Genomic DNA, 21,687 nt, shown 5'->3' with positions numbered 1-21,687 from the left:
AACAAAAAATATAGATAGATTGATTGATAGATAGATAAATGTATATATATACACATACAATTCTATTTGTCAATTAAACATAAATAAAAATAAATTGATGCAAAGTACATAAATTATTATATTAATAAGAATTCATGTTCTCTTTCCCTTGACGCCACTGAAGATCCTGGTGTCGCCATGGAACGCCGCCCTGCCTGCAGTTACCAGTATTTTAAAAACAAGCCCTACCCAAAGTCTCGCTTCTTCCAAGGCGTCCCTGATGCCAAGATTCGCATCTTTGACCTGGGGCAGAAGAAGGCAGAAGTGGATGAGTTTCCGCTTTATGGCCACGTGGTGTCAGATGAAGTTGAGTCCCTGTCCTCTGAAGCCCCAGAGGCTGCCCGAATTTGTGCCAGTGAGTACATGGTAAAAAGCTGTGGCAAAGACGCTTCCATATCCGGGTGTGGCTCCACTCCTTCCACGTCATCCGCATCAACAAGATGTTGTCCTGTGCTGGGGCTCACAGGCTCAAACAGGCATGGGAGGTACCTTTGGAAAGCCCCAGGGCACTGTGGCCAGGGTTCACATCGGCCAAGTTATCATGTCCATCTGCACCAAGATGCAGAACAAGGAGCACGTGATTGAAGCCCTAGGCAGGGCCAAGTTCAAGTTCCCTGGCCCCCAGATGATCCACATCTCAAAGAAGTGGGGCTTCATTAAGTTCAGTGTGGATGAATTTGAAGACATGGTGACTGAGAAGTGGCTCATCCCAGATGGCTGTGGGATCAAGTACATCCCCACTTCTGGCCCTCTGGACAACTGGCAGACTCCACACTCTTGAGGGCTTCCACTGTGCTGCCCCCTCTTAATACTCATCAATAAATTCTACTTCCTGTCCATCTAAAAAACAATAAATAAATAAATAATTCATGAAAATGTTTGTCCCTAGGCAACCTCAATGCTTTAAGTTGCTCTGAGATCTATAGTTGAACACTAAAGTGTTTAAACTTTATCTCATGCTGTGTATGTCCCAGTCACATTACAGACTAGAAGGCTCTGGCCTACACAGCGAGCATCTAAGAGTGTTATGTTACATTTAGCGTGGTGTTAACCCAAGGGATCCCATGTTCTTCATCAGTGTACTGCCATTTTGCTGAAGAGAAAGAATATGCAATCAATAAAACATGGACAACTTCAAGCAATGAAAGTATGAATGAGCCATTAAATAGAGTACTTTCCTTAAAACTTAAAATGATGATTGAATTGTGTTTGTCAAGAAAGGAAGTTTTGATAAATGGAAAATTGACCTCATAACAATATTTCAAGTTATTATTATTATTATTTGTATTTGATAAAGTTGCTGTGAATTCAAAACACTTTTGGGGACATTTCTTCCAATACTTCCTTTTGTGTCGAAAGAAGGAAAGAGAAAGAGAAAGAACATTTGAAAACTTCAGAAAGTGGAACCTGACAGACACCTCTCTATAGAAAGGTAAAGGAATGAACCCCTTGGAAAGTTCATTCAGCATGTCAATGATGGATTATTATGTTTTCATGTTATTAACATATTAGAGATAGCCTCACACTTCATAAATTAATATCTATATTATTCAGGGTCGCCTTTCCTGTTACTTTTTCTCAGTAATCAACAAATACACTATGCTTCTTTTACTTATTTTAAAGTATTTAAGTGAATGCACTATGCTTTATTTGTTCAGAGTGTATTTATTTTACTGTGCGGCTCCCTACACAGATCCTCAAGACCTGCAATCTCTGGTGCTAAGCTTACACCGTATTTATTTTTTCTCCCCATCTACTTCTTTGTCTATGCAGTTTTCCTATTATTATGCATGGGTAGTTTGAAAACTATCCAAGTATTTTTCAAAGCCAGTTATTTGTCTTATTTCAACACCAGAAATACATGTTGTTATGTGATCTGAATTTCACTATTATCAAAATATTCTTATCCGTGACAGAGAAAAATGGGACGCCTTACAAAATCTCCAGTTCCTCTGTAATATGAACTCTAATACACTGCTGCCCAGTGTCTCTTTTACCCCACAAAGTTATTAATCTCCTTATAGGCAGCAAACTAACTTTCCTTTTACACCCAGGTTTTACCTGGCCTGCAGTTTGTCAACTGCTTCTTTTTAAAAGATTTGAAAATTACCATATACTTTCTGAAATATACATTTTCATAGTTTAAGTTTATTTTAAAATTACATTTGAAATATTAAACTGAAAAAGTACTTATATTAAAATATTTCTCTAACTCCTTTTCTCTTTTGATACTTAACTTTGATTTTGTTGTTCATTTCATCCATATGTTTTGCCTTTCATATAATACATATGTTATTGTACTTCTTAAAAGACCCATTCACTATTGCCTTTAACAATTTTGAATGTTAGATATTTATACATGTGAGTCATGACAATTATTACAGCTTACTATATAAAATACCCATAATCAAACTAAAGCTTTTCAAATAAAAATATAATTCTGATATTAGAACTCATTTCCTTCATATACTAAAACTTCTGGGAAAAGAAAAAGCTGAGTACATCATTATTCCAGCAAACTTACATTTTTTTCAAAGCTTGTTCTTAGAAGACATGCCAAAGATGTTTTGGATTAAAGCTTTATAAGCATTTATGAGGGCTGGGTCATTTTAGGGAAGCTTAAAAAGCAGTGAACTTCAGCATGTTTGCTGAACTTGGACAAGCCACTTAACCAATTAGGATATCCATTGGTAAATCCATTTGGATATCCTTGGTAAAATAAAGCTGGGACTTCTGGCCCTTTTTGAAATCTATTATTATAAAATAAATGAATAGATGCACTCAGTTATTAAAAGAAGGCCTTTTACTTTGAAGAGTACTTTAAATATATAGTATTAGTTTCAATGGGAAATATGCCAATACCATTACTATCCTTCAACATTAACCATAATAACAAATAATCATTGAATTATAAATATTTACATAGAAATTGAATGAAGTTTAATGCATTCTTAAAAGAAGACATACTGCTACTTCAAGTAAAGTCTAATCTAAAATCCCACCCAAAGCAAAGAAAATTACAAATATAACCATGATCTATTGAGCAATTCTAGAGAACTAGGAGCTCTATCATTTAACATTAATATAGGTTGAGAAAACAGAAAAGGGCAAATAAATGTCTTTATCAAATTCCAGTTGAAAAGTATTTTAGTAGCTGTTAATTTTACTGTTAAGTGCAAAAATTTCAGAATACTTAACATCAGCTCCATACATTTTGAAATATAATCACAATATCCCAGGTTTAGGAAAGCAACCATTCACAGTATCTTAGGACAACAGTTAAATACAAATATAAGCCATCTCATTGCCAAGCACTTTATTTTACACTTTATAGCATATATTCTTATCATGAAACAGTCAACAGCTGTTGCCCAGGGGCCTCTGGGCCCCACAGGCAATACATAAGAACATTATGCTAGATTTTTGTAGTAGCCATCAGGCTTTTGCACCTCTCATGCAAATTATGTTTTCATTATCATAGTTCATGTTTAACCATCTATTTCCAGTTACATAAAATTATTCATCATCCTACTAACCAACCCCAAACTACTGCATATGGTCATATTTATCCCCTTAAAATTACTACATATTTTAAATTACTGTAAATCTTGACAACTAATTTGATGACAAATAAATCTCTAACCTAGTAAAAGTAATTGTTCTCCCATTGATAATCCTTTAGCACATTAAAAAGTGAACAAATTCTGATAAGAACAAATATAACACAATAATCCTCTATGTAGACACTATAGTAAATGAAATATTAATATTTTGGCTTCTGTTCTTTCTGTGGTTAAAAATAATGTTGAAGGAGTAACATCAGCAAGATGATGCAAAGGAAGTTTCCAGCACTCCTCACAGAAACATCAATTCAAACAACCATCCATGCATGAAAATACTTTGCCAAGAGCTAAGGAATCCATATGACAGATTACAACGCCTGGGTAAAGTACAGAAATAAAGAAAGATGGATTGAAGATGGGAGTAAGGACACAGTTTCACATTACTCACATCACCTCTCCCCCGAACTTGTTTAGCATAGCACAGTGCCAACAGTGATATCTTCCACATAGAGGAAGAAGAGTGAAGTTAACATGTGACTTTACTGTGGTCTTCACCACCATGCCCCTTCAGGGCCAGCTTTCAGACCCACCCCAGTGCTAGGCTAGCTCCTGCAGCCTCAGGATTCAGGTCAGCCCCTGTGGATGTTGGCCCCATACCTGCCTTCATAGACTGAGCCTCTGGGCCCATCCCAATGGACCTAGACTTCAGTCCTGTCACCATGAACACAGTTACTAGGTCCACCCCAGTGGACCCCAGCAACACACTAGACGCCATGTACCCAGGATCCAGGCTTATACCTGTAGACCCAAGCTTCAGGCTCACTCCTGTGCAATGAGGCAGCAGGCCCATCTACAAAAACCTAAATTCCATGTCTGCCTACTCCTGCAGACCCAGACATCAGACTGGACCTGGTGGACCCAAAAGCCAGGGCTGCTCATCTACTTACTGAGGTACCAGGTCAGCTGTTTCAAGGACTCCAGCAGCAAGTGTACACAGATATCCCAGAAACATCCTGCTCAGAATCTCTACATGGGCTGATTGGTGAAGGACTGTCTTTGCTGAAGCCTGTCTGTAAAGATTAGAAGAGATGTGGCCGGGCACCGTGGCTCAAGCCTGTAATCCCAGCACTTTGGGAGGCTGAGGTGTGTGGATCACAAGGTCAGGAGATCGAGACCATCCTGGCTAACATGGTGAAACCCTGTCTCTACTAAAAACACAAAAAAGTCAGCCAGGCATGGTGGCGGATGCCTGTAGTCCCAGCTGCTGGGGAGGCTGAGGTGGGAGAATGGCATGAACCCGGGAGGCGGAGCCTGCAGTGAGCAGACATCACGCCACTGCACTCCAGCTTACTTCTTCAAATACATAGACCATAATGCAAGACAAAAAAAAAAAAAAAAAGTCAAATAATCAGGGAAATCTGACATCACCAGAAGAGGAAAAAATAAAAGAACCAGTAACTGGCCCTAAAAAATAGAGATGTATGAACTGCCTGACAAATAATTCAAAATAATCCTCTTAAGGAAGCTCAGTGAACTACAGAGGAGAACAAACCAAATAAAATCATAAAAACAATACATGAACAAATTTAGAAGTTTAATAAAAAAAATAGAAACTATAAAAAAAGAACAAAACAGGAATTCTGGGACTGAAGAACATAATAACTGAATAGAAAAACTTCTTGGAAAGCTTCAAGAGCATCCAAATGTTCAACTTACAATGTTACATTCAATATACTCATTGTAAGTTGAAAATATTGTAAGTAAAAGATGCATTTAATGCACCTAGCCTACCAAACATCACAGTTTAGTCTAGCCCACCTTAACTATGTTCAGAACACTTAAATTAGCCCATGCTGGGCAAACTCATCTAACACAAAGCCTATTTTATAATAAAGTGTCGAACATCTCATGTACCACTTACTGCTAGCCTGGGAAAAGATCAAAGTTCAAAATTTAAAGTATAACAAAATTGTGATGGTGTTACACCATTGTAAAGTCAAAAAATTGTAAGTCAAACCACTGTAATTTGAGAACCATCTATACTTGATCAAACAGAAGAAAAAATCAGGGAGCTCAACAGGTCATTTGAGATTTGTCAGATAGCAGAACAGAAAGATAAAAGAATGAAAAATAGTGAAGAAAGACAACAGAAGTTACAGCTGAACATCAAGCAAACAATATATGTATTATGAAAATTCTAGAAGCAACAGAGGAAAAGAAAATGACTGAAAATTTATTTAAAGAAATAATGACAGAAAATTTCACAAATCTGGAGAGGAAAATGAACACCCAGATATATGAAGCCCGAAGAACCTCAGTTAGATAGAATATAAAGAAATCTTCACCAGATATACTATAATCAAATTCTCAAAAGTAAAAAATACAGTGTCATAAAAGCATACTGTAGTTTTGACTCCTCATGAGGGAAGAGAGAGACCCTCTCATATTGTTTTATACTCAGTACCTGTTTTAAGAAAAAAGGAAGTGAAACCAAAGACAGGCAGCCCACGCCAGAACCAAAACCGGGCCTGGGCCTGCCTGGCCTAAACCTAGTAGTTAAAAATTAACAAATTAACTCATGACTTAGAGACTGATGTTATCCATAGATTCCTGGTATTGTATAAAAGAACATTGTGAAACTCCCTGCTCTGTTCTGTTTCACTCTGACTACCGGTGCATGCAGCCCCTGTCATGTACCTCCTGCTCGCTCAAATCAATCATGACCCTTTCTGTGAAATCTTTAGTGTTGTGAGCCCTTAAAAGGGACAGAAACTGTGCACTTGGGGAGCCTGGACTTTAAGGCAGTAGCTTGCTGATGCTCCCAGCTGAATAAAGCACTTCCTTCTACAACTTGGTGTCTGAGAGGTTTGGTCTGCGGCTCATCCTGCTATACTCAGAGAAAGAAAAAGTGACTCTTCACATGTAAAGGAGCCCTCATGAGGACGGTAAGCAAATTTTCCAGCAGAAACTTTGGAAACCAGGAGAAAGTGAGATTATCTTTTCAAAGTACTGAAAGAAAAAGAAAATCTGCCAATAAGTCTACCATACTCTGCAAATCTGACCTTTGGAAATGGAGAGATAAAAGATCTTCGAGAAAAACAAAATCTGAGGAATTTCATTACGACCAGACCTGCCTGACAATAAATGACAAAAGGAGTTATTTAAATTAGAATGAAAGGATGTTAGCCAACAACTTGAGAACATGTAAAAATATAAAGCTCACTGTAAAGATAAGAATATAGTCCACTTCAAAATATTCTAATGAGTCAAGGATGATGTAAAAATCACTTCTAACTGTAGTAGAAAGTTTAAAAGACAAAAGTATTAAAATAACTTTACGCTAATTTGTTAATGGATACGTAGTATACAAACGATGTAAATTGTGACATTAATAACATAAAATGTGGTGAGAGAAGGTAAATATAGTTTTTATATGTAGCCAAAGTTATTATTGGCTTAAAACAAACTGTTAGAACTAAAAAAGGTTTTACATAAGCAACAAGGTAACCACAAAGAAAAAAATATGTGTTGTAGGTACACAAAAGATAAAGAGAGAAGAATCAAAGCATACCACTGCAAAAAAAGAAAAAAAAAAGTCAAATTACAAGGAGAGCAAGAGAGGAGGAAAGAAGAAAAGAAACTACAAAACAATCAGAAAACAATTAACAAAGTGACAATAGTAAGTCAAATAAATAAATATCTGATTTAAATGTAAATGAATTATACTTTCTAACCGGAAGATATAGAGTGACTAAAATGAATGAAAAGACAGTATCTAACTATATGTTCCATACAAGAGACTCACTGTATCTTTAAGGGTACACATAAGCTGAAAGTGAAGGAATGGAAAAAGATATTCCATTCACATGCTAACATAAAGGGAGCACTAATTGCTATACTTATTTGAAACAAAATAGACTTTAAGTAGAAACTGTCACAAAAGACAAAGAAAGTCATTATATAATGATAAAGGGGTCAGATCATCTCAAGAGCATGTAACAATTGTAAATATAGGTGCACCCATTAATGGAGCACTTAAATATACAAAACAAATGTGAAGAGAACTAAAGAGAGAAATAGGTAGCAATACAATAAGTTGACACTTAAAAGAAAAGGCTGTGTAGGGACCAGTCCTAAATGCATAACAGAGACAACTGTCACTCTGCATGACTGTGAACTGTTGTCATATTTAGGAGTCCCAGACCTTGGCATAAATTGGACTTACAACAATACTGCCATATTTTCCAGCAAGTATCACTGGAACAAGTCATTCCAAGTTTTCTAAGTTGAGTTACGTGTACATTGAGCCTTTTATTGTCACATGTAACAGAAAATTCAACTCAAACCACCTTAAGAAAAACAAAAACAAAAAGCAAAATGTAGAATTTATCCAGATAGCTGGTACCAAGAGAGAGTTAACCAAAACTTGCAAGCTTCAATTTTATCTATGTCTTGACTCTACATTGGATACCTTTTCTGTTTTCTTTCTTTTCCTACAGACTTCCAAGTTCTGGTGATAAGGTCCTTGCAAAATGACCAGAAATATACTTTATATTTACAGCATGACTTAGCAGAAAAGACAACTCTGTTTTCCCAATTGTTCTCTGAAGAGTCACGATTGAGTCTCATTGAATTGTACTGGATACCATGTCCTCCAGAACAATCACTGTGACTAATGGCATGCAAAATTTTAATGTCAGTGTTAGGATCATGTTATTTCAACTGGACTCTGTGGAATTAACAGCATCCAATCTAGGAGGACGAACACTTTACCCATACGAAGGCCAATTAAACAGAATGGGCAGCCGGGCACAGTGGCTCACGCTTGTAGTCCCAGTATTTTAGGAGGCCAAGGTGGGTGGATCACGAGGTCAGGAGTTCAAGACCAGCCTGACCAACATGGTGAAACCTTGTATCAACTAAAAACACAAAAATTAGCTGGATGTGGTGGTGCATGCCTGTAATCCCAGTTACTCATGAGGCTGAGAGAGAATTGCTTGAAGCTGGGAGGCGGGGGTTGCAGTGAGCCGAGATTGTGTCACTACACTGTAGCTTGGTTGACAGAGCGAGACTCCATCTCAAAAAAAAAAAAAAGGCATACATTTGTCCAATATGCTTCCTCTTTCAGAAGAAATTGGAACAGAGAATAGAATGGCACTAAACTTTCTAGTGAGTAACAAAGCATCAAGGAATCAAGTCAATAAGGAAACGAATGAGGCAATTAGGTATTGTTGACAATAGCTTCTGTTATATTTTAAAAGGTGTTAGCTATTTTTAGATCAGGTAGACAAATATATTTTTGATTGTTTGTCTAGCTTTCAGTTTCCTGGAGTATAAATCATCTAGGATATTTTAATTTGAATAAGTTTAAAGCAGTCAAAGTTTTTTTTAAAATCAAACATATAAATAACCTTCATTTCAAAGTTTAAAGTTTAAGAAGTATTACACTTGAGCTCCTGTATACTATTTATAAAGAATGACAAATCTTGCTTAGAACAAGCCTATTTTTTTAAGAAGAAATTTGACTTCCAGCAATGCTATCATTATTAAAATCCTGTTTTAAAAGATACATACTACTCTCCACTCCATAATTATTATTCACACTTAATTATGTAAATATATTGTATTAGAGATTCAATGTTTTAATTTTCAATTACCATTTGTTTATAATAAGTTAGCATATGTATTGAGTTTAAATGTAAACTCTACTTTTAATATTATACTTATTATCATAACTAAAAATGCATCATAACTGATACCTTCTGCAGACCTAGGTAGACTTAATGGAAGAGTAGAAGAGTAGTTAATATTTAACAACATTTCAAGTAAATACACATAAAACTATATAATTATCCCTCATCTTCATCTCTATGATTTTTTTCTTTAATCAGTTAACTGTCAACCTTGCAACTTTCATATCAACTCTAAGAAAAGAAGAGGTCGTTGTTCACTCACTAAAGAGCAATGTAAATAATGTTTATTTTACTGTATACAGTGATAGATGTGTATAATTATTTATTTCATTAATTGGTTTAAATATTTCATCCTATTGACCCAGAGGGCATTTTAATTACATGGGAAACCAACAGCAGCCTCTCCCTTGAAAAACAGTAAATCAAAAACAGTATCACATCCCTGGAGGGAAGCCAGAGATTAGTGCCACCCTCAGGGACTTGAAAGACACGGAGAGGTGATTCCACTCCCTGTTCAAATCTCCTGTTTGGCCTGTGCAGAAGACAAATGGATCTTGGAGAATGACGGTGGATTATCATAAGCTTACCCAAGTGTAACTCCAATTGCAGCTGCTGTACCAGATGTGGTTTCGTTGCTTGAGCAAATTACCACATCTCCTGGTACCTGGTATGCAGCCATTGATTTGGCAAATGCCTTTTTCTCCATTCCTGTCCAGAAGGCCCACCAGAAGCAATTTGCCTTCAGCTGGCAAAGCCAGCAATAAACCATTACTGTCCTACTTCAGGGGTATATCAACTCTCCAGCTTTGTGCCATAATCTTGTTTGCAGAGATCTTGATTGTTTTTCCCTTCCACAGGATATCACACTGGTCCATTGCATTGATGACATTATGCTGATTGGATCCAGTGAGTGATAAGTAGCAAACACACTGTACTTATGGCTGAGACATTTAAATGCCAGGAGATGGGAAATAAATCTGACTAAAATTCAGGGACCTTCTTCCTCAGTAAAATTTCTAGGGGTCCAGTGGTTGGGGCCTGTTGAGATATGCCTTCTAAGGTAAAGGGTAAGTTGCTACCTTTGGCCCCTCCTACAACCAAGAGGCACAATGCCTAGTGGGCCTACTTGGATTTTGGAGGCAACACATTCATCATTTGGGTATGTTACTCTGGCCCATTTATCAAGTGACCCAAAAGGCTGCCAGCTTTGAGTGGAATCCAGAACAGGAGAAGGCTCTGCAACAGGTCCAGGCTGCTGCGCAAGTCTACTACTCCACAACAGAGGTAAGGAAGAGTATGGGTGGAACACACGAGATCCCTTAGGGCATCTCTTAGTATTACCATGCCCTGTGATTAAGGTCAATGGGAAACCACAAGAGCCCAATCTGGGCAGGACTACAAATAGCTCCAGACTCTTTAGAAATGAAGGTTTGAGGTCACTTCACCAGGTAAAGAACCATGACTACTGAGGTGCTTGCTGAAGGCAAAAGGAATATAGAATGAGTAGTAGAAGAAAGTAGTCATCAATACCAGCTACGGCCACATGACCAATTGCAGAAAAGAGGACTATAATTATAATGAGTATTTCCTTCTTATTTTGTTAAGAGCATGTTTGTGCATGTGTGCACTTGTACTAACATATCTTCATTTTATTTCCTTTCTTTTTTCTTTGTCATGTGACGTAAGATTTATTGACTTCATATGAGAATTTAAGTGTTGTTAACTTTATGTAATAGCATCTGGGTTGGAGATGGATGTGTTTCAGTTGTATAAAGGATAGCTGTATAATGTTAGGCATAATTATGACTTTATTATTATCTTTATTTGAAGATTATGTGTGATTTCAGGAGGTGTATATGGGTTCAAGTCGACAAGGAGTGGACTTGTGATGGTTATTATGGAATGTCGATTTGATTGGATTGAAGGATGAAAAGTATTGTTCCGGGTGTGTCTGTGAGGGTGTTGCTAAAGGAGATTAACATTTGAGTCAGTGGACTGGGAGAGGCAGACACACCCTCAATCTGGGTGGGCACCGTCTTGTCAGCTGCCAGTGTGGCTAGGATAAAGCAGGCAGAGGAACGTGGAAGGACCAGACTGGCTAAGTCTTCCAGCCTTCATCTTTCTCCTGTGCTGGATGCTTCCTGTCCTCAAACGCTGGACACCAAGGTTTGCCGGTGGCACTTGGCCCTTTGACCACAGACTGAAGGCTGCACTGTCAGCTTCCCTATTTTTGAGGTTTTGGGACACAGACTGGCTTCCTTCTCCTCAGCTTGCAGACGGCCTACTATGGGACTTCACCTTGTGATCGTGTAAGTCAATACTCCTTAATAAACTCTCTTTCATATGTACATCTATGTTATTAGTCCTGTCCCTCTAGAGAACCCTGACTAATACAGAGCTAGATTTAGGACTCATGCTTGGGTTTGTGTGACAATGACAAGGAAGAGTCGTACAATGCAATTTCAGTGGGTTCTCCCAGAAAATCCCTATGTTCTATGTGATTAAAAATTGAATGCAATTTAAAAATAATCAAATCATAATGAATTTAAATATAGTGTTCAGAAATTCTGATTGATGAATATGGATAGTTTGAGGAAGAAGAGATTGGGTCATTCAGCCACTTAATTTTGTCTAGTAGGATAGGACTTGATAAAAGAAAAACTTCAGACAAATTAAATTTAAAGGAGTTTAATTGAGCAATGAGTGATTCACAAATCAAACAGCCCCCAAATCACAGCAGAGTCACATAGACTCCAGCACAGCCACAGTCATGTGGTGGAAGAAGATTTATAAACGAAAAAAGAAAAATGATGTACAGAAATTGGAAGTGAGGTACACAATGGCTGGATTGGTTGCACCTTGGCGTTTGCCTTATTTGAACACAGAATGAACACTCAGCAGTGTGTAAACGGTTGAAGTATGGTGGCTGGGATTGGCCAGGACTTAGCTACTGTTACAGGCACATATTCCTAAGGTAGATTTTTAATCTTCTCTGACTCTTAAGCTAGGTTATGGTTCATCCACAACGACTCAAATATAGAAGTACAGAGTCCTTCTCAGGTGATATTTAGTTTGCTTTAACAGACTGTACACTTAAACTGTACAGAAACCATATCAATTGAAAATTAGTAAAAGTAACCAAGAATATATACTCTGGATAACAATAGGGTGATTCTACCATCTTCAAATAATGCCTACAAACTTATGGGAATAGACAGAAACTACTTTTGGGAAGCTCAAAGCCACAACTGAAAAATACAGATGAGAATAACAGAAAGGCAGATTACAGAATAAGAAAGAACTTTCGAACAACTCTTCCAGTTCAACAATGGAACAAACTGACTGTGAAGTTAATGGCCTTCCCAGAACTGGAAGGAATGGATAAAGAAACTTGTATTTATTAGACAAATATTCTTCTGGTTCTATAATGGGAATGTTAACTGTATTACCTTGCAGAATCCCTAGAACCACATGAAATGCCTAATCTTACCCTCATTTAAATGAGGAAAACAGACTCAGAAGGTTTCCCCAGATCTCAGAGCTAAGAATTGCAGAGAATATGTAAAGCCAAATGTATCTGACTCCTAAGTGTATAGTGCAAAGACTGCAACAAGTAGAAATGGGTTGGGCACCTACTAAAAACATCATAAAAGAGATTCGTTCCCTAGCTGATGACAAGTAGACTAGATGATCATTACAGTCTTTTTAAAGTTTGAAATAGGATGACTTGTTAAGGGAAAGAGGTTTAAGTTTAATTTCAATCTGACATGCAAATTTTTTGCAAGCCTACTCTATTTAACTGCCTCCAGGACTGGTTAATAATATCACTGGTATTACATATAGAATACACAATATACTGACTATTTCACTGGTATTATATATAAAATATATATTACCTGTATTATATATTAAATGTATATATATACAAGATATACATATATATCATATATGTATATATCATGTACATATATATCAGATATATATCACACATATATTTGCTATATAATATAGGTGAGATGTATACTATTATATATAATATATGCTATTTATATATAAATATTTTATATAATATATAATAAATGTTATATATATCACCTGTATTATATAGCAAATATATGTACATAAAATGCACATATATAAACATATATTTGTGTGCATATGTGTACATAAATGTGTGTGTGTGTGTGTGTGTGTGTGTGTGTGTATAATCACTGGAGCTACCCTGCCTGACGTGGACTTTTTGATGGAGGTTAGCATTCTTCCAAGAAAATTTTCAACATAAAAGCCCACTGAGCTTTACTTGCCTAACACCATCTTTCACAGCTTTGTCAACTTCATGAGTAGTAATCCCTCAGCTGAAGGAATGGTCAGAATCAGTGAGCCATTCCTTGTGTAGAAATTGACAGCAAGGCACAACACAGCCCACACTAATTAGGAATATAAAACTCAGCATTCTTACAGTAATTGGCGAGTCTCCAAGTAAGCTGAGGGTTACTGACAAAAGTTGCTTGTTTTGTTTTGCACTCTGTCTCATTTAAAGATGGAAACTTCTCCTAGATATTGCTTTATGGACTTTTGCATATGCATGTGCAAAAAGTATTTTTCTTATAAGCCATTAAAACGACATCATATTTAGCATTAGATTTTGAAATTTCAGTGAAGCATTTCCTTCTAAAACAGTTTACTTGAAATCAAAGCATGCTTCAGGTAACACGTAGCGCAGGTTGTGCTTTGTGAAATGGCATTTCGGTATAAGCCTGAATGATGTGATGAACCGTGTATACAGAGAGCTGGAATGAGCAAAGAAGGAGAGATGAAGGAACTTAACTAGAAAAGGTACCAAATGCTTTAATAGTAGTTGTATTTGTTGTTCAAAAATTAAAACACAAACTGATTTTTATTTTTCTTCTTGAAATATGTTCTCAATGCAAGCAAACGCAACTGTGGAGAAACAAAGAAAAATAAGTAAAAACAGGTTTAAAATGACCGTTTTCAGATAGCATTTCATTTGGTTGGAAGACAGAAAAAAAAAATCATAGAAGCAGAAAGAGGGTATTTTTGTACTCCCCAAGTACAAAAATGAGCAAAGAAGGGAGAGCAAGAATGATTCATGTTTAATAGCAAGTGGAATGAGGCTTTTAAAATCTTTCCCTGCTACTACTCTAACTTGAACCTTCCCAACTGCATGAAATAAGGTAACCTATTTTCTCAATAACCCTGCTATACTTATTTCAATTTGTTATGTAATCTTTTATTTTTCAGCTGCATTTACAACGATTACAGTCAAAGGACACGTCAGTCTTCTAACAGACCTTTATGTTCTCTGTCTCAGTAAATATATTAGAAGTGGCTGTGCTGGTATATCTATCACTTAGGCATATGCGTTCCCAGTCCTCTTTGTCTCCTGCATGCATAATCTCAATTTTCCTTTGCCAGGGAACAGTCCTGCCTTTGGCTGAGTCAGAACATCTGGATCCTGATCTCATGGCCCTTGGAAGATAAGCAGAAAATAAAATTGTCCTGAATTCCCAATGTCTTCCCTAATAAGCATTTTATAAGAGAATTATAGTCTCTTCGGGGAATGGAAAATGATTGAAATGACCACATTCAATCCTAGACTAAAGCTGTAATTCTGATCTGAGAAAGAGGAGCAGGACTGCAAGCAGTTCAGGGGTCCCTGACATTCGTGCTGAAACTGAAGGAGCGACAACAAGAATCAATCAGAAAAAGATTAAAACTTTTGGCACTCAGAAAAAGATTTATCTTGGCAAATTAGCAAATTTTCATCAAATCACTGAAACAAGTCTATTTGGGAAACATGAAATGCTGGATTACAAAATTTTAACCGACCCTCTTTACATGCAAAGAAGAAAACATCCGGTTAGCAGAAATTCCTCTAATGTATCCTCAAGGTTAGAAAATGTGGCTATATAAAGCCGATATTTTTCTGTTTAGAAGAAAAATAGTAAATTATTATAGTAATTAGATAATTTAAACGTCTAAGCTAATCTACTGGTTCAAATTAAACGCACATTCCACACAACTCTCTTTTGCACCGTCAAGCCAGTGACATTTGGGTGGAGAAGCTATCTGACACAAAAAGAGTAGAGACATGCTTCATTTTGTTCTCATTAACTCTTCAAATAATTTGTTAAAACCACATGATAATGAAAAATAATGTACTTTATACATGTGAGTAATCATCTACTACTCCTTAGGTTGTTACCTCCATTCTCTCATGTTGTTCTTTTCAAGAATTTAAAATGATAAAAAAGCTGCAAGAGCAGTAAAAATAATATTTCTTACTCCCTGCACCTAGATTCCCCAATTTCCAACATTTTGCCATGTTTTCTATGCCAGTCGATTTCCCTCTCTCACATACACATGCACACACAAACACACATATGTGTACCTTTTAAAATATGACCACAAATTATTTGACAATTATCCTCATGAAATGTGAGGTTTTTTATTCCCATTGGGACTGTGAAGAACAAATAAGTGGAACTGACAATAGAATAGGTCAGTCAAACACCCTAAGTTTATACTGTGACACCCTAGGCTAGGTCATAAAAAGCCTGATACTTGTGATGACTTTGTAATGTGTTAACTTGGCTAGACTGAACTTGCACTGCATATTCCAGAATTTCCTCTCGTGTGTGTTTCTATTTAGTGTGGAATTAAATAGACATTTCAGGACAAATGAAGATTGTAGGGTTATTTGGAGTAAGGAAGAAAAGGGGAGAAGCCATGTCACAGCTCATAGAGACTTTTCCTGATCTGCTAACTCATCTCACTGACTTGAAGCCATGGCTGTCTGCAATGTCTATCTTCCCCTAGGTCTTCCTTCACTTCTTTGGCTTTCAGACCAGATGTGTGTGCGTGTGTGTGTGTGTCTTTGTCTTTATCTCCACGACAAAAAGGCCCAGCTTCTTCAGAATATACTTGTCAGTAGAGTCAGAGGCAGAACCAACTAGTGTGAATTTCAGTCTGTCCTCATGAGGTTCTAATTAGTGCTTGTGAGTTCTAGCTTGCCTTTGACTTCACCAACTTACATGCATGTTCCCTTCCTGACTTCCAGCTCTGTAGACTTCAACTCCAGCATCAGTTGTAAGATGACAGACTTTATAGAGGCTGCATAACCCACTTCCCCAATTGTGCAAAACCAAATTCTGGTAATGACATTATATATGTATATATTTGAAAAAATCTATTAATTTATGCATAAGTATGTATGCATGTGTGTGTATACATATATACACACACATATACATACACATATATACACACACATATATATACACATATATATACACACACACACATTTCTCCCTCTCTCTTCCTTTCTCTTACTTGATTTAAACAGAACAGAATTTGGTACCAGAGTGGTCCCAGAGAAATAGAATCTTAGGGATAAATTCTCCCCTTAATTAGTTCTGAATTTTCTGGCTGTAATTCTCTGTTTTGAGCATATTAAAGGTATAATGACCTTGTTTCCACTGGTAAAGGGGGACTAGTAGTAGTTCATGACATGCAGTGGCAAATATTTATCCAAAATATCATTTGTAGATACCTGTAATCGAGTACCTATAGAAGGCATGGCTCTGGGTAACAAAGTATTTGCTACATTAGAACATCTAGTCAAAATTAGCAGTATTATGGGTTTAGCTGGTGTATGAGCTTGCTAATGGGTACCATAACAAAGTACCACAACCTGGGTGCAACAGGAATTAAATCTGCTCTATATGACCCATAAACCCTCTAGTAGATAGAACTAGGATCAGTGTCTACAAATTAGAGGACGCCAATGTTTGGCTCAAATAATGAAAAACATTTTTAATGCTCAGAGCAATCCAAGGATAAAATAAGTTGTTTTCAAAGAACAATGAGTTTCCTTACTGAACATCTCCATACTCTGGCTGAACAACTTGAAAAATACAGGAGTACGCTATAATGACGCACATCCAAGCATCATATTGTTTGTGAGCCTTTATAGCTTTTAATATCCTCGTCATTGACTCTGTGGCTAGCAGTTAGTGAGGACAGAGATTTTATATTTGCATCTATAAATCACATAAAGCATCTACAAAATAATGACTGTGTAAAACATATATTGAAATTGGTATTTTGAATTTATGATTTCAAGGTAAATACGATAAAGTTATACATATTATACACTAATTATAATATATCAGGAATATATAATTATTATTTTATCTTTTGTAAGAATGAAAAAGATTCAAAGTAAAATTCTCTCAATCGTGGTATTTGCTTTTATTATAAACATTATTTATTGTATGCATTAGCTATAACCAATATATTGTTGAGCAACAAACTGCACCAAAACGTAATAGCTTAAAATAAACAACATTTTTTTGTTTCTTACTTACCTGTGGGTTCACTGAATAGGTCTGCTGAGCTAGTGAGGCTTAGCTGCTCCCAACTGAGATTGCTCAAATATCTGTGATCAGGAGAAGAGTTGGCTAAAAACAGACTGTCTGGGATAGTTGGAACCATTAGGGTTTGTCCACATGTCTCATACTACAGCAAGCTGGCCTAAGGTTTTTCTTAGGTCTTGGTAGAGTCCCAAGAGACCAGAGACATGCAGGCTCCCCTAAGACCTAGGCTTGAAACTGGCACACCATCATTTCCAACATATTCTATGGGCCAAAGCAAGTCACATTGCCAGTACAGCAAATAGATTCTACCTCTTGATGAAAGATACAAAGTCAAATTGCCTAGGGCATGGATACCAAGAGAGCAGAAAAATGGGAAAACTTTAGCAATCAATCTGTCACACTGAAAAAAATGTTTTGACATGTCCTACTAGGTATACGGCAAGAATTGAACTGACATTATCTATTATATATGTAATACTTAATAATTAACTAATATTGATTATTAAAATTATTAATACAAGAAGTATAAATAGTTAATTTTAGAATGATTTACTTTGGTATTATTTAACTGCTAAATGGTTATGCTTTGCTGTATTTGCAAACTCAGTAGGAGAGCTGTATTGATTTTCATTTGCTGTATAACAAATTGTCTCAAATTTGGCAGTGTAAAAGAACATACATAGATTGTCTAACTATTTCCGTGGATTAGGAACCTGGGAATGGCCTGAGTCTTCCGCTTAGGGTTTCACAAGGCTGAAATTAAGGTGTTGACTGGGGCTGGAGTCTCATCTAAGGTTTTGGATACTCTTCCAAGGCCCTAAAGTCATTGGCAAATTTAACTTCTGTGTGATTATCTTGGTGACCTGCTACTCCAAGACCAGCAGGAGAGACAGTCCCTCACATCCAGACCCACTTTGAAAGGGTATGTCTGATTAGGCCTACTAAATATTCTCCACTTGATTACTTCAATCCAGCTGATTTGGAACCATAATTACATGTACAAATCCCCTTCACTTTTGTTATATAACATAATCATGGCAGTGACAGCTATCATATGTGCAGCTTTCTTCTGTAATTAAGGAAGGGGATAGATAAGGTATATACACGGGGGGGCAGAGTTCTTGGAGGCCATCTTAGGATTCTGCTACCACAATAATTAATTTAGAAGTTTTAATCACAATTTCATTTGTAGAATTCTTCCTGCCTATGTGGTACAGAACAAAGTCAATAAGTTGTTGCCCAACTGATATAATTATTTTCAATGACCTCTTCACAAAATTTTCTAATATCAACAGGCTTTATGGTTTGATAGCCATTAAAATCATTGTCTTACAAAGGGGAATAACAGACACTGGGGCCTACCTGAGGCTGAAGGTTGGGAGGAGGGAGAGGAGCAGAAAAAGTAACTGCTGGGTACTAGGTTTAGTACTGGGGTGGCAAAATAATCTATACAAGAAACCCCTGTGACGTGAATTTTCCAGTCTAACAAACCTGTACACGTACCCCTGAACCTAAAGTAAAAGTTTAAAACATAATAAAACTAGAAGAAAATAAAATCAGTATCTTCAATAAAAAAAGAAAAATCACTGAAATTCTAAGTCTAAACCTTAGCTCTAGTTTTGTTATATTTAAGTGTTTGGGAGATGTTGCTCAACTTATATAATTTGCAGAACTAATAAAATAACACAAGACAAATTAATACATCTATGTTTAGGCCACCTCAGCTGAGGATCAGAAAAGACATCTGCATATCTAATTATTTGAAGGAAGTTTCTACTTAAAAAAATACTTGCTACCCAGGACAGGGGAACAAGAATAAAAGTGTGAGATGTAATGATCAGGAAGAAATGGGGCCACGTTTCCTCTGAATTTCAGTTTAAAGAAGAGTCACAGGAGTGGCAGCTTTTGTTTTTCAGCTACAGGCAAGGTCAAAATGAGATGCAGGGAACTTGGTAAGGGTTACCAGGGCCAGCAATATGGAGTAAGTTCTGGGCAGACTCTGATCCATACCAAAAACAAACTCTGGTCTACCCTTGCTAGAGAGCCCAAAATATTCTCCCACAGGGGCCTTTATACATTTTAGAAGGCCTGGCAGACTTCTCAAATGTGTTTCTGAATTTCTGTGTTGTGTACATGTATGTGTGCATGTATATATTTATGTGTATATATGTACGTTTGCGTATCTGTGACTGCATGTGTATATGCTTGTGGGTTTGTGTATGTTTTATATATTCATGTATGTACATACTTGTTTTTAATCTACAAGTAGAATACCCCTATTCCCCCAGTACTCATTTTGATAAAGCCACACAAAAGTGGATATCATCCTTATAAGCTTCCTGTCGAAGTATCAACACATATCAAATACAAAAAAACAAAAACAAAAACAAAAAACCTCAGCACAAAGTGTTCAAAAAAAGAAATAACATCAGAAGTTGAAGTTTGAAAGCCACAAGTCTAGGAAAACACATATTTTCTTAAGTTGAAGGTTTTGCTTTGTTTATATTTCCATTTTAGTGCTTTTCTTTTTTCTTTTTCCTTTTTTTTTTTTTTTTTTTTTTAACTTAGAAGGATCCCAAAATCCCCTGTGGCAGGACAATTTGCTGCTGAGGAACTTAAGACATTGAGAGGTTAAAACTGGCAGACTGAGAAAAGCTTGTGGCTCCCAGACCTAGTTCTTTGGTTTACCAAGTGGTTTAAGAAAATTGAATTTTAAAAAACTAGGCATGTGCTCTCAAACTTAGCACAATCCTCATCACTCTATCACCTTACAACTAAGAGGTGTCATTTACTGAGGTTTCCTGGCTGTGGCAGGAAGGCATCCCAATGTGTGATCCTTACCTTATGGGACTAAAGATGATGAAGAGACAATTTTCAGGTTAACCTTGTCAATAAAAGTTTGCTTTTCAAATTTTTATTACTCATGAAAATAAAATTATAAAGATGACATATTAGATCCTAAGAGAATAAATATTATTTTTATGTATCTCCATTTTACCCTTCGTTCTTTCCTTCTGTGGTTGAAATGAGATACTTATAAATTGCGCTCTGTGGCAGACAGTTTGCATGTAAGACTCTAGGAAGCACTTCCTTTTCCTCAGGGTCTGATCTTCCATCCAAATACTTAATATCTTTCTGATGATGACTTTGATTTTTAATTCTATGAGAGAGACCGTGCAATTTGAATACTTCAGATGGAAAAAAGTTGCATGTAACCATTTTTAACGCGTTCAGTCTGCCACAGGGGACCAGGTGTTTGTCAGCCCTCTTCTGCTGTTCACAAGGACCCAAGGCTTAACTTTCTGTTCTAAGGTACTGCATGCCAGGAGAGAACTATGGCCTGGCACTGTCAATCCCTTTCACGTATGGCTGAGCTGCCTTCCTCAGACAAGATTGTGAGTGCTAGGCTTCTTTTATCTCTCCTGTGCCTGCTTTGGCAAAGCGTTTTTTCCTGCTGTTTTGTCTTCCTTTTCCCTCCCAATCTCCTAGTTTCATCTTTTTCTGATCATCCTCAACCAGAATGACTAAAAATCCACATAAACTCAAAATGAAATTCTTGTGGCTGGGGGACAAGGAAATCAGAAGTGAAAATGCACGTATTTTAATGTCATGTCTGGGTAAGCAGAGGTGGGGGAGGTGTTGCTGAGCAAAAACATGCATGACAACACAAGCAGCGCCTCCAAAATGGGAAGAAGAGATGTTACGATGCTTGGCACCTGTAAACATGCCTGTGAGTCAATGGGCCACTTTGTAGCTGTCATTCTTTATCTGTTTAAGTATCTTTCACATCCATTGGCACATTCATGATTTCCCTACCTCTCAGCTCACCTGTTTCCCAGGGCTCCCCCTCCCAGGCTCTCTTTGGTTCTGAATGTACCAGCAGTCCCCTAAGCGTGAAACCCACCCTTCTTCTTGTCTGGGTTCTGTACAGTTAAGTTTCATACTTGACCATTCTGCATATATGTCTTTGTTTTTTAAGGTAAAACTGGTGGC

At 36.9% G+C, this 21,687-nt stretch overlaps 1 long non-coding RNA gene and 1 pseudogene across 4 annotated transcripts in view; one reads left to right on the top strand and one right to left on the bottom strand.

Moving 5' to 3' along the window:
• Positions 1 to 21,687, bottom strand: part of LOC139362600 (uncharacterized) — a 391,421-nt gene that overhangs the window by 217,174 nt on the left and 152,560 nt on the right. The window lies entirely within an intron of this gene.
• On the top strand, positions 178 to 858 carry LOC105472793 (large ribosomal subunit protein uL16-like; annotated as a pseudogene).

This window comes from Macaca nemestrina, chromosome 4, assembly GCF_043159975.1.
Source record: "Macaca nemestrina isolate mMacNem1 chromosome 4, mMacNem.hap1, whole genome shotgun sequence".
Taxonomy (NCBI): Eukaryota; Metazoa; Chordata; class Mammalia; order Primates; family Cercopithecidae; genus Macaca; species Macaca nemestrina.
This window is presented reverse-complemented; position numbering and strand designations above follow the sequence as displayed.